Genomic DNA, 13,421 nt, shown 5'->3' on the forward strand with positions numbered 1-13,421 from the left:
TTTGCGGAATCTGGGCTCACCATCGCTTCTTCATAGTTCGTAGGTTCGTCATGGTCTAGTAACATACCTTCCAGAACAGGATTACCGTACCACTCTGGTGCGGATCTTACTCTGGTTGACCTACGAGGTTCAGTAACAACTTGATCTGAAGTTTCGTGATCATCATCATTAACTTTCTCACTAATTGGTGTAGGTGTCACAGGAACCGGTTTCTGTGATGAACTACTTTCCAATAAGGGAGCATGTACAGTTACCTCATCAAGTTCTACTTTCCTCCCACTCACTTATTTCGAGAGAAACTCCTTCTCTAGAAAGATTTCGAATTTAGTAACAAAAGTCTTGCCTTCGGATCTGTGATAGAAGGTGTAACCAACAGTCTCTTTTGGGTATCCTATGAAGACACATTTTTCCTAATTGGGTTCGAGCTTATCAGGTTGAAACTTTTTCACATAAGCATCGTAGCCCCAAACTTTAAGAAACGACAACTTTGGTTTCTTGCCAAACCACAGTTCATAAGGCGTCGTCTCAACGGATTTCGATGGTGTCCTATTTAAGGTGAATGCAGCCGTCTCTAAAGCATGACCCCAAAAAGATAGTGGTAAATCAATAAGAGACATCATAGATCGCACCATATCTAGTAAAGTACGATTACGACGTTCGGACACACCATTACGCTGTGGTGTTCCGGGTGGCGTGAGTTGCGAAACTATTCCGCATTGTTTCAAATAAAGACCAAAGTCGTAACTCAAATAATCTCCTCCACGATCAGATCGTAGAAACTTTATTTTCTTGTTATGATGATTTTCAACTTCACTCTGAAATTCTTTGAACTTTTCAAATGTTTCAGACTTATGTTTCATTAAGTAGATATACCCATATCTGCTTAAATCATCTGTGAAGGTGAGAACATAACGATACCCGCCGCGAGGCTCAATATTCATCGGACCACATTCATCTGTATGTATGATTTCCAACAAATCTGTTGCTCGCTCCATAGTTCCGAAGAACGGTGTTTTAGTCATCTTGCCCATGAGGCACGGTTCGCAAGTACCAAGTGATTCATAATCAAGTGGTTCCAAAAGTCCATCAGTATGGAGTTTCTTCATGCGCTTTACACCGATATGACCTAACCGGTAGTGCCACAAATAAGTTGCACTATCATTATCAACTCTGCATCTTTTGGCTTCAATATTATGAATATGTGTATCACTACTATCGAGATTCAAAAAAAATAGACCACTCTTCAAGGGTGCATGCCCATAAAAGATATTACTCATATAAATAGAACAACCATTATTCTCCGATTTAAATGAATAACCGTCTCGCATCAAACAAGATCCAGATATAATGTTCATGCTCAACGCTGGCACCAAATAACAATTATTCAGTTCTAAAACTAATCCCGAAGGTAGATGTAGAGGTAGCATGCCGACCGCGATCACATCGACTTTGGAACCATTTCCCACGCGCATCGTCACCTTGTCCTTAGCCAATCTTCGCTTAATCCGTAGTCCCTGTTTCGAGTTGCAAATATTAGCAACAGAACCAGTATCAAATACCCAGGTGCTACTGCGAGCATTAGTAAGGTACACATCTATAACATGTATATCGCATATACCTTTGTTCACCTTGCCATCCTTCTTATCTTCCAAATACTTGGGGCAGTTCCGCTTCCAGTGACCAGTCTGCTTGTAGTAGAAGCACTCAGTCTCAGGCTTAAGTCCAGACTTGGGTTCCTTCTCTTGAGCAGCAACTTGCTTGCTGTTCTTCTTGAAGTTCCCCTTCTTCTTCCCTTTGCCCTTTTTCTTGAAACTGGTGGTCTTATTGACCATCAACACTTGATGCTCCTTCTTGATTTCTACCTCCGCTGCTTTTAGCATTGCGAAGAGCTCGGGAATCGTCTTATCCATCCCTTGCATGTTATAGTTCATCACGAAGCTCTTGTAGCTTGGTGGCAGTGATTGAAGAATTCTGTCAATGACGCTATCATCCGGAAGATTAACTCCCAGTTGAATCAAGTGATTGTTATACCCAGACATTTTGAGTATATGCTCACTGACAGAACTATTCTCCTCCATCTTGCAGCTGTAGAACTTATTGGAGACTTCATATCTCTCAATCCGGGCATTTGCTTGAAATATTAACTTCAACTCTTGGAACATCTCATATGCTCCATGACGTTCAAAACGTCGTTGAAGACCTGGTTCTAAGCTGTAAAGCATGGCCCACTGAACTATCGAGTAGTCATCAGCTTTGCTCTGCCAGATGTTCATAACATCTGGTGTTGCTCCTGCAGCAGGTCTGGCACCTAGCGGTGCTTCCAGGACGTAATTCTTCTATGCAGCAATGAGGATAATCCTCAAGTTACGGACCCAATCCGTGTAATTGCTACCATCATCTTTCAACTTTGCTTTCTCAAGGAACGCATTAAAATTCAACGGAACAACAGCACGGGCCATCTATCTACAATCAACATAGACAAGCAAAATACTATCAGGTACTAAGTTCATGATAAATTTAAGTTTAATTAATCATATTACTAAAGAACTCCCACTTAGATAGACATCCCTGTAATCTTCTAAGTGGTCACGTGATCCAAATCAACTAAACCATGTCCGATCATCACGTGAGATGGAGTAGTTTCAATAGTGAACATCACTATGTTGATCATATCTACTATATGATTCACGCTCGACCTTTCGGTCTCCGTGTTCCGAGGCCATATCTGTTATATGCTAGGCTCGTCAAGTTTAACCTGAGTATTCTGGATGTGCAACTATTTTGCACCCGTTGTATTTGAACATAGAGCCTATCACACCCGATCATCACGTGGTGTCTCAGCACGAAGAACTTTTGCAATGGTGCATACTCAGGGAGAACACTTATACTTTGATAATTTAGTGAGGGATCATCTTATAATGCTACCGTCAATCAAAGCAAGATAAGATGCATAAAAGATAAACATCACATGCAATCAATATAAGTGATATGATATGGCCATCATCATCTTGTGCTTGTTATCTCCATCTCCGAAGCACCGTCATGATCACCATCGTCACCGGCGCGACACCTTGATCTCCATCGTAGCATCGTTGTCGTCTCGCCAATCTTATGCTTCTACGACTATCGCTACCGCTTAGTGATAAAGTAAAGCATTACAGGGCGATTGCATTGCTGTGACGCCCCCGATTCGACCGTACACTAATCATACACACAAATGTGTACGATCAAGATCAGGGACTCACGGGAAGATATCACAACACAACTCTAGACACAAAATGAAATAATACAAGCTTCATATTACAAGCCAGGGGCCTCGAGGGCTCGAATACAAGCTCGATACACAAGAGTCAGCGGAAGCAACAATATCTGAGTACAGACATAAGTTAGACAAGGATGCCTTAAGAAGGCAAACACAAAAACAACAACGATGGAAGAGGCAAGGCCTCCTGCCTAGGACCTCCTAACTACTCCTGGTCGTCGGCGGTCTCCATGTAGTAGCATCCGGCGGTGGCATCTGGCTCCAGGGATCCATCATCTGGTTGCAACAACCGGAAAGAAGGAAGAAGGGGGGAAAGGGGGTAGCAAAGCAACCGTGAGTACTCATCCAAAGTACTCGCAAGCATCAGATCTATACTAAGTATGCATTGGTATCAAATGGAAGGGCTGTATCTGTGGACTGAACTGCAGAATGGCAGAATAGAGGGGAAGGCCTAGCCTATCGAAGACTAGCATCTTCAAGCAGCTCCAAGCATCTTGCAGCATGTAGAAGAGTAAAGAATAGCAGTTTATATTTAACAAACATGTTGCAGCATTAACGCCCAGAGATCCTTCCTCAACTCCCTACGAGAAAGCAATCTCGGAGCCACATATCTTAAGTATCCATTTCTAGTTGTATTAGATCAAGATATAAGTCTGAACGTCCATTACCGTGGACACGGTATTCGAATATGTATCTTCCCTGCAGGGGTGCACCACGTTTTCCAACACGCTCGATCACTCTGGTCGGACACACCTTTCTGGGGTCAATGCCCGACCTCGGAAGATTAACACGTCGTAGCCCTACCTAGGCTCAGCAGAGAGGTCCCCGCCGGTCTACATCCTAAGCACTCTGGGGTCTGGGCCCATCGCCCGTTGCACTCCGGATCGTTGCGCGCAGGGCGATACAGGCCACCTCCACTGGGGCGCCGACCAGGCCGTGCCACAATGCTGAACTGGACGTGTAATAAAGCTTCGGCTGATACCACGACGTCGAGGCCCATAACTATTCTCGCTTGGTGGTTAGTGCGTAAAGGCCAAAGGCCAACACAGAACAAATACCCAAACCATAGTGTATTATTAGCTTGCGGAGACGAGCAGAGAATCACGATAATGTGACCCCGTCGCCCCGTCTCGAGAAAATACGGCAAGGGCTAGCCCAACCCACTCGGGGGCGGCCTGCCGGCCCGGCCATGCCTCGTAACCATCTTGCGGGTGCTCTCCGGGCCCGCCCGACTTTCCCAAGGGTGTCAAGTAAAGTCAAGGTAACCGTGTGTTCAAACATCAAGGGGAAAACCTGAGGAATCACCCCTGGAGGATTCCACTCGATGTAATCATCAAGGTGAACGTAAGAGGATCCACCCTCGAGGTTCACACTTGAGGGGTTGCACGACAGAGTCGTATCGGAGGTGGTTAAGGAGGAAATCACCCTCGATGACCACGACCGAATAGCTACACTACAGAGTTGTCATCGGGAGTGCGTTGTGAGGTCTCACCCTCGGCACTCGATAGTAGCTCTGCAGAGTCGAGCAACAAAAGGGGCGTGATGTGATGTGAGGTGTCGGGCTCTGGTTGTCGATCACGTTGATCGAGTCGTCGATGATGAAGCAGGGGCAACAAGGACAAGGTGGGGGTCACAGATGGATCACTAACCAACCTATACTAAGCCGTTTAGGATAAGCAGGTAAGGTACAATGAGCAGGTTACAAAAGCAGGCTATGCATCAGAATAGGAGCAATCAATTACAGGTGCAAAATCTAATGCAAGCATGAGATAATGGAATGGGCGATATCGGGATGATCAAAGGGGGGGCTTGCCTGGAAGCTCCGCTGAAAGGGAAGACGGGTCGTCGTCGACGTAGTCGATCACAACGGCATCAGCTTCGGTCTCGGGGTCTACCAGAGAAGAGGGGGAAGAAACAATAAATATAGAGCAAACAAGAGCAATACTATGCATGACAAGACAATAAGCAGCGTTAGGGGTGCTCTAACGCGGTGCTACACGATACCGGCGAAGGGGGATACCATCCGGAAAGTTTTCCCCGAGTTAGGCATTTTCGGAAAGATGAATCGGAGGGGAAAGGTTCAATGTTCGCTATGCTAGGGATGTGTGGCGGATGAACGGACCACATATTCGGATTCATCTCGTCGTTCTGAGCAACTTTCATGTAGAAAACTTTTTCATCTGAGTTACGGATAATTTTCTATGATTTTTCAAAGTTTTAAATGATTTTCTAATTATCTTAATTTGAAAATTAAGTGACTAAATACTTTTGTCACATGGGGCTGTGCTAGCCAGGGTGTATGACAGTGGGCCAGGGGGATGAGTCAGCAAGGTCAACAGTCAACATTGACTGGGTTGACTGGTCAACTCTAGGCAGTGGGGCCTAGGTGTCATAGACACAAGTTTAATAGTTTTGATAAATGGATAAATAGAGGGGGTGGGGTCCACACGTAATAGACTGGCATTTTAATTAAAGGGTTATTTCAGCAGTGGGGCCACATGCTAGTGTCTTTTAGCGGATGTTAGTGCTAATTATGGGTTAGTGCCCTAACTAATTGGGCCGGTTCCCACGCTCCAGGGACACAAGCCGTGCTTCACATGGCTGTGTAGGCCAGGCCATGGTGGCCATGGTTAAGAGCGGAAGCAATAGCAAATACGCAGCGGCAGCAGCATTAGGTAGCAGCGGTGGCGGCATAGCAGCAGCGCACTTAGCAGCGGCAAGCAGCAGCGCAGCCGCAAAGCAGAGCAGCAAGCAGTAGCAAGCCGAGCAGCTCCAGCCGCACACAACAGCATGCGCGGCCGTAGCAGAACGCAGCAACAGCAGCTGAGCAGCGGCGGCAGTCACGGGCGCGCAACGAGGAAGCGGCCAGGCACGGGCTCGCAGGGGCAGGGCATGCTGGAGGACGCGGCCGGCACAATCGGGGCCCCAGCAGCCGCAGGCGTGAGCGGGGCGGCCGGGGGCACGCGGTCAAGGAACAGACAAGGCGCGCGGCTGTAGGCGAGCAGCGGCGTGGCTATGGGCGGCGGGGAGCAGCTCGCGGCGCGCGCGACACAAGGGCACACGCGGAACACGGGCGACGAGCGGGACGGCAGCAGGAGGGCGCGGACGGGCGCAAGTGACCGGGGTGAGCGAGAGCTCGGCCGAAGCTCGAGCGGCGCAGGACGACGAGGCTACGACAGGAGCTAACCTACGGGGCACGGGAAGAAACTAGGGGAGGTCAAGGAGGATCCGAGGCTCACAGCGCAGCTCGAGGAGGGCTCGACGAGGCCGGGGACGGTCGGTGACGAGCGGATCGATGCGGTGGATGACGGCGGCCGAAGTTGAAGAAGAAGCTTGATCCCGACGGTATGGTCGAGTCCGGCTGGATCCAATGGATGAAGGTGAAGAGGCGAACGACGGAGGAGCTTCTGAACACGACCGCAGGGCGCCGTGACGATGATGGTCGCGGCAATGGTGGCGGTGTTCGCGGTCACCGCACAAGTTTAGGAGCTCGTTTTCGAGCAGATGAGGGGGCACGGTGGGGGAATGAGAGGGGATCGATCGAGAGCAGGCTAGGGTTTTCGGTGGACGCGTTTATAGGCGGCCAGGGAGCGTCGATGGTCGCCACGCACGGCCTGGCGTGGCCATGCCGATGGATGGCCGCCACGCCCTCCCCCGTCCTCTGTAGCGTGAGGAGGGGATGGGTGAGGTGGTTGGGCCGACCTGTTTGCTAGACGGGCCATAGTGCCCAGTAGAATAGGCCTTTTACCTTTTTATTTTTATGTTTTATTTATTTCTTTACTACTTTGCATTTTATTTGAGCTACTAAAAGAGTTTTGTTTAATACAAAACTTGGCACCAAAATACAGGGCAATAACCTCGGTTGGTACAAAAAGTTTCAAAGCGTTTGGGAGTGTTTAACTATTTTTAAACATTGAAAAGGTCAATTTAATTGCCGCTGGACACCAAATTAAATTCCAAAGCCCTTTTGGGAATTCAAATGAGGTTGGTTTCAAAATGACAATGATCACGTGAATTTGTAGAATATTGTGAACATTTTAGTTTTGATATTTTGGAAACTTGAAATTCTGACTTTAATTTAAATTTGGATTTGAACCGGTTTCGAATCAACGCGAGTTTAGCAACAGTAAAAATGATGACGTGGCCTCATTAGTACAGGATTACTGTAGCTTAATTATCCGGGCGTCACAATTGCATACAATAAAGCGACAACCATATCGCTCCTACCAGTTGGCGATAACCCGGTTACAAAACATGATCATCTCATACAATAAAATTTAGCATCATGCCTTGACCATATCACATCACAACATGCCCTGCAAAAACAAGTTAGACGTTCTCTACTTTGTTGTTGCAAATTTTACGTGGCTGCTACGGGCTTAGCAAGAACCGTTCTTACCTACGCATCAAAACCACAACGATAGTTTGTCAAGTTGGTGCTGTTTTAACCTTCGCAAGGACCGGGCGTAGCCACACTCGGTTCAAATAAAGTTGGAGAAACTGACACCCGCCAGCCACCTGTGTGCAAAGCACGTCGGTAGAACCAGTCTCGCGTAAGCGTACGCGTAATGTCGGTCTGGGCCGCTTCATCCAACAATACCGCCGAACCAAAGTATGACATGCTGGTAAGCAGTATGACTTATATCGCCCATAACTCACTTGTGTTCTACTCGTGCATATGACATCTACGCATAAAACCAGGCTCGGATGCCACTGTTGGGGAACGTAGTAATTTCAAAAAAATTCCTACGCACACGCAAAATCATGGTGATGCATAGCAACGAGAGGGCAGAGTGTTGTCCACGTTAATGATGTGATCCCGTTAATCAAATGACAACTCATGTCAATGGCTAGGAAACATAACCATCTTTGATCAACGAGCTAGTCAAGTAGAGGCATACTAGTGACACTCTGTTTGTCTATGTATTCACACAAGTATTATGTTTCCGGTTAATACAATTCTAGCATGAATAACAAACATTTATCATGATATAAGAAAATAAATAATAACTTTATTATTGCCTCTAGGGCATATTTCCTTCACGATTGTGTTCTCGGCAACTCACAAAATCTTGGTATTGTGATCACTTAATGACTCCACAGATCTACTTGTGTCCATCCTTCTGGGCGTGTTGGTTTCTGCTGGCTGGGATGTTCCTTGTCTTGGCACCAATCTTTTTTCTCATGGTTTTTTTCCCTTTCTCACATGTAGGTTTTCGATCTGATTTTCCTCATAAAAGAACTTCTCTTTATGAGTAGATGACGTTCTTAGTGCGTTTAGTCAAAATTGGGAATTGACCAAGTTACCGATTGCATATTGGCACTTATCAAGAATATAATAGTTTGTGCCCAAGTTTGCACTAATAAAAATATAATTGGTTGGTTTTAGTTGCTCATGTATCGACCAACATTGCACTACTAGAAAAAAGGCTGTTAGTGGCGCATCAGTTTTTGCTATTAATGGCGCACTATAGGTGCGCCACTATTAACACGCCACTAGTAACAAATAGTAATGACGCACCCCTGGTGCGCCATTAGTATCCCAGATAATAGTGGCGCACCACATAGTGCGCCATTACTATGTCCAACAGTGCACCATTACTATGCCTCCTAGGGGGCCATATTTAGCTTCACGTATGCCCCCAAGTGCGCCATTACTATGCCCCATAATGCGCCACTGGTATTTATCTTGGTGCGCCACTGATAACCCACAAGTATAGGGCATCGCAACAGTTTTCGAGGGTAGAGTATTCAACCCAAATTTATTGATTCGACACAAGGGAAGCAAAAGAATATTCTCAAGTATTAGCGGTTGAGTTGTCAATTCAACCACACCTGGATAACTTAGTATCTGCAGCAAAGTATTTAGTAGCAAAGTAATATGGAAGTAACGGTAACAGTAGCAAAAGTAATATTTTTGGGTTTTGTAGTGATTGTAACAGTAGCAACAGAAAAGTAAATAAGCGGAGAACAATATGTGAAAAGCTCGTAGGCATTGGATCGGTGATGGAGAATTATGCCGGATGCGGTTCATCATGTAACAGTCATAACATAGGGTGACACAGAACTAGCTCCAATTCATCAATGTAATGTAGGCATGTATTCCGAATATAGTCATACGTGCTTATGGAAAAGGACTTGCATGACATCTTTTGTCCTACCCTCCCGTGGCAGCGGGGTCCTAACGGAAACTAAGGGATATTAAGGCCTCCTTTTAATAGAGTACCGGACCAAAGCATTAACGCATAGTGAATACATGAACTCCTCAAACTACGGTCATCACCGGGAGTGGTCCCGATTATTGTCACTTCGGGGTTGCCGGATCATAACACATAGTAGGTGACTATAGACTTGCAAGATAGGATCAAGAACACACATATATTCATGAAAACATAATAGGTTCAGATCTTAAATCATGGCACTCGGGCCCTAGTGACAAGCATTAAGCATAGCAAAGTCATAGTAACATCAATCTCAGAACACAGTGGATACTAGGGATCAAACCCTAACAAAACTAACTCGATTACATGATAGATCTCATCCAACCCATCACTGTCCCGCAAGCCTACGATGGAATTACTCACGCACGGCGTGAGCATCATGAAATTGGTGATGGAGGATGGTTGATGATGACGACGGCGACGGATTCCCCTCTCCGGAGCCCCGAACGGACTCCAGATCAGCCCTCCCGAGAGGTTTTAGGGCTTGGCAGCGGCTCCGTATCGTAAAACGCGATGAATCCTTCTCTCTGATTTTTTTCTCCCCAAAAGTGAATATATGGAGTTGGAGTTGAGGTCGGTGGAGCGTCAGGGGGCCCACGAGGCAGGGGGGCGCGCCCAGGGGGGCAGGCGCGCCCCCACCCTCGTGGACAGGGTGTGGGCCCCCTGACGTGGATTCTTCTTCCAGTATTTTTAATATTTTCCAAAAATATGTTTCGTGGAGTTTCAGGTCATTCCGAGAACTTTTGTTTCTGCACATAAATAACACCATAGAAAGTCTACAGAAAACAGCGTCAGTCCGGGTTAGTTCCATTCAAATCATGCAAGTTAGAGTCCAAAACAAGGGCAAAATTGTTTGGAAAAGTAGATACGACGAAGACGTATAAACTCCCCCAAGCTTAAACCTTTGCTTGTCCTCAAGCAATTCAGTTGATAAACTGTAAGTGATAAAGAAAAACTTTTACAAACTCTGTTTGCTCTTGTTGTTGTAAATATGTAAAGCCAGCATTCATGTTTTCAGCAAAGATTATGACTAACCACATTCACAATAACTCTTAGGTCTCATGTTTACTCATATCAATGGCATAATCAACTAGCGAGCAATAATAATAAATCTCGGATGACAACACTTTCTCAAAATAATCATAATATGATATAACAAGATGGTATCTCGCTAGCCCTTTCTGAGACCGAAAAACATAAATGCAGAGCACCTTTAAAGATCAAGGACTGACTAGGCATTGTAGTTCATGGTAAAAGAGATCCAGTCATAGTCATACCCAATATAAGTTAATAGTAATGAATGCAAATGACAGCGGTGCTCTCCAGCTGGTGCTTTTAATAAGAGGGTGATGACTCAACATGAAAGTAAATAGATAGACCCTTCGCAGAGGGAAGCAGGGATTTGTAGAGGTGCCAGAGCTCGATTTTGAAATAGAGATAAATAATATTTTGAGCGGCATACTTTCATTATCAACATAACAACCAAGAGATGGCGATATCTTCCATGCTACACACATTATAGGCGGTTCCCAAACAGAATGGTAAAGTTTATACTCCCCGTCCACCAACAAGCATCAATCCATGGCTTGCTCAAAACAACGAGTGCCTCCAACTAAAAACAGTCCCAGGGGGAATTTTGTTTGCAATTATTTTGATTTAGTTTGCTTAAAGCATGGGACTGGGCATCCCTGTGACCAGCCATTTTCTCGTGAGTGAGGAGCGGAGTCCACTCCTCTTGAGAATAACCTACCTAGCATGGAAGATACAGACAACCCTAGTTGATACATGAGCTATTCGAGCATACAAAATAGAATTTCATTTGAAGGTTTAGAGTTTGGCACATACAAATTTACTTGGAACGGCAGGTAGATACCGCATATAGGAAGGCATAGTGGACTCATATGGAATAACTTTGGGGTTTAAGGGATTGGATGCACAAGCAGTATTCCCGCTTAGTACAAGTGAAGGCTAGCAAAAGACTGGGAAGCGACCAACTAGAGAGCGACAACAGTCATGAACATGCATTAAAATTAATGAACATTGAGTGCAAGCATGAGTAGGATATAATCTACCATGAACATAAATATCGTGAAGGCTATGTTGATTTGTTTCAACTACATGTGTGAACATGTGCCAAGTCGAGTCACTTAAATCATTCAAAGGAGGATACCACCCCATCATACCACATCACAACCATTTTAATAGCATGTTGGCACGCATGGTAAACCATTATAACTCATAGCTAATCAAGCATGGCATAAGCAACTATGATCTCTAATTGTCATTGCAAACATGTTTATTCATAACAAGCTGAATCAGGAACGATGAACTAATCATATTTACAAAAACAAGAGAGGTCGAGTTCATACCAGCTTCTCTCATCTCAGTCAGTCCATCATATATCATCATTATTGCCTTTCACTTGCACGACCGAACGATGTGAAAATAATAAGAGTGCGCGTGCATTGGACTAAGCTGGAATCTGCAAGCATTCAATAAACAGGAGAAGACAAGGCAATTGGGCTCTTGGTTAAATCAACAATAATGCATATAAGAGCCACTTAAACAATTTCATTATGGTCTTCTCCTATCGGCCCCCAAAGAAAAGAAAAGAAATAAAACTATTTACACGGGAAAGCTCCCAACAAGCAAAAGAAGAACGAGAAATCTTTTTGGGTTTTCTTTTTAATTATTACTACTACAGCATGAAAAGTAAACTAGCTAAAGCTATTACTAATTTTTTTGTTTTTCTTAAGGTTTATTAAACACACAAGAAGAAAGCAAGAAAAAAAATAAACTAGCATGGATAGTACACTACTAGGAAAAGGGCTATAGCTGACATGGACATTAATGGCGCACCATGTATGTGGTGCGCCACTGCTATATAGCAGTGGCGCACCAGATACAAGTGCGCCATTAGTGTCCTCATTACTAATGGCGCACCAGACACACGGTGCGCCATTACTAGCAAATTTTATTTTATTTATTTTTCCAAAACTATTAATGGCGCACCAGGGCACAGTGTGCCATTACTAGTTTTAACTAGTAATGGTGCACACACGCTCGGTGCGCCACTACTGACAATTTGTTTTACTTTTTTTTCAAAAGTAGTAATGGCGCACCTGGGTGAAGTGCGCCATTACTAATTCAAACTAGTAATGGCGCACCACACCCACGGTGCGCCACTCCTGACAATTATACATAATTGTTTTTGCAAAACTAGTAATGGCGCACCCCTGACAGGTGCGCCATTAGTAACCAGGGTTACTAATGGCGCATTTTTAGGTGGTGCGCCATTAGTAACCTGAGACCAGCTAGATATTTTGGACAGCCACCTACCACACTCACTTTCCCCACTTTATTCTCTCCACCTCCTCCTCCAAGCTTGTCTCGGCTGCCTCCTCCTCCTCACCTCATTTGCACCATAGATTCACCCAAATTAAGTGGTTAAATTACCTTTTTTTGATAGGTAAGTAAGGGGAAAGCTTTCTTTATGTTGTAAATCTACTTTTTTCTCCCTCCAACAACGCGCACATGCACTTTTTATGGCCTAGCTAGATCTACGTATGTTTGTGGTGTTGCATATGTTTTTGGTGTTGCATATATGTTTGTGTTTGCAGGTACCGGTATTTGAAATGCGATAGTTGCCAATATTTTGTCGGAATGTTGATTCATTTCCGTTTCGGCGAGAATTTCGCACTATGCATTCTTTTTGGTCCTATTTTTAGGCAAAGTCATGCCAAATTTTTTCTTGGTTCTAAAATATCGTATTGCTCTACCCCGCAGGCGACCATGGTCCGCACGATGACCGAAGGCATCGTGAATAGGTTTTTGAGCTCCGCGATGGCCGAGATGCTTGAAAAGAACGAGATGGAGATACGATGTCCGTGTCGAAGATGCAAGCTGAAGAGCCTTATTGCGGACCCGGATTCCGGGCA

General features: G+C 45.0%; 1 long non-coding RNA gene across 1 annotated transcript; it reads right to left on the minus strand.

The window, feature by feature from the left end:
* Positions 1 to 3,268: 3,268 nt before the first annotated feature.
* LOC141027837 (uncharacterized) lies at positions 3,269 to 6,804 on the minus strand. Its single transcript, XR_012189813.1, has 3 exons — positions 6,502 to 6,804; positions 5,076 to 5,153; positions 3,269 to 3,538 (listed from the first exon to the last, which is right to left on the minus strand). It is a non-coding gene; the product is annotated as an uncharacterized lncRNA (long non-coding RNA).
* Between the last annotated feature and the right edge of the window lie 6,617 nt (positions 6,805 to 13,421).

The sequence above is a fragment of the Aegilops tauschii genome, chromosome 7 (genome assembly GCF_002575655.3).
Source record: "Aegilops tauschii subsp. strangulata cultivar AL8/78 chromosome 7, Aet v6.0, whole genome shotgun sequence".
Classification (NCBI taxonomy): Eukaryota; Viridiplantae; Streptophyta; class Magnoliopsida; order Poales; family Poaceae; genus Aegilops; species Aegilops tauschii.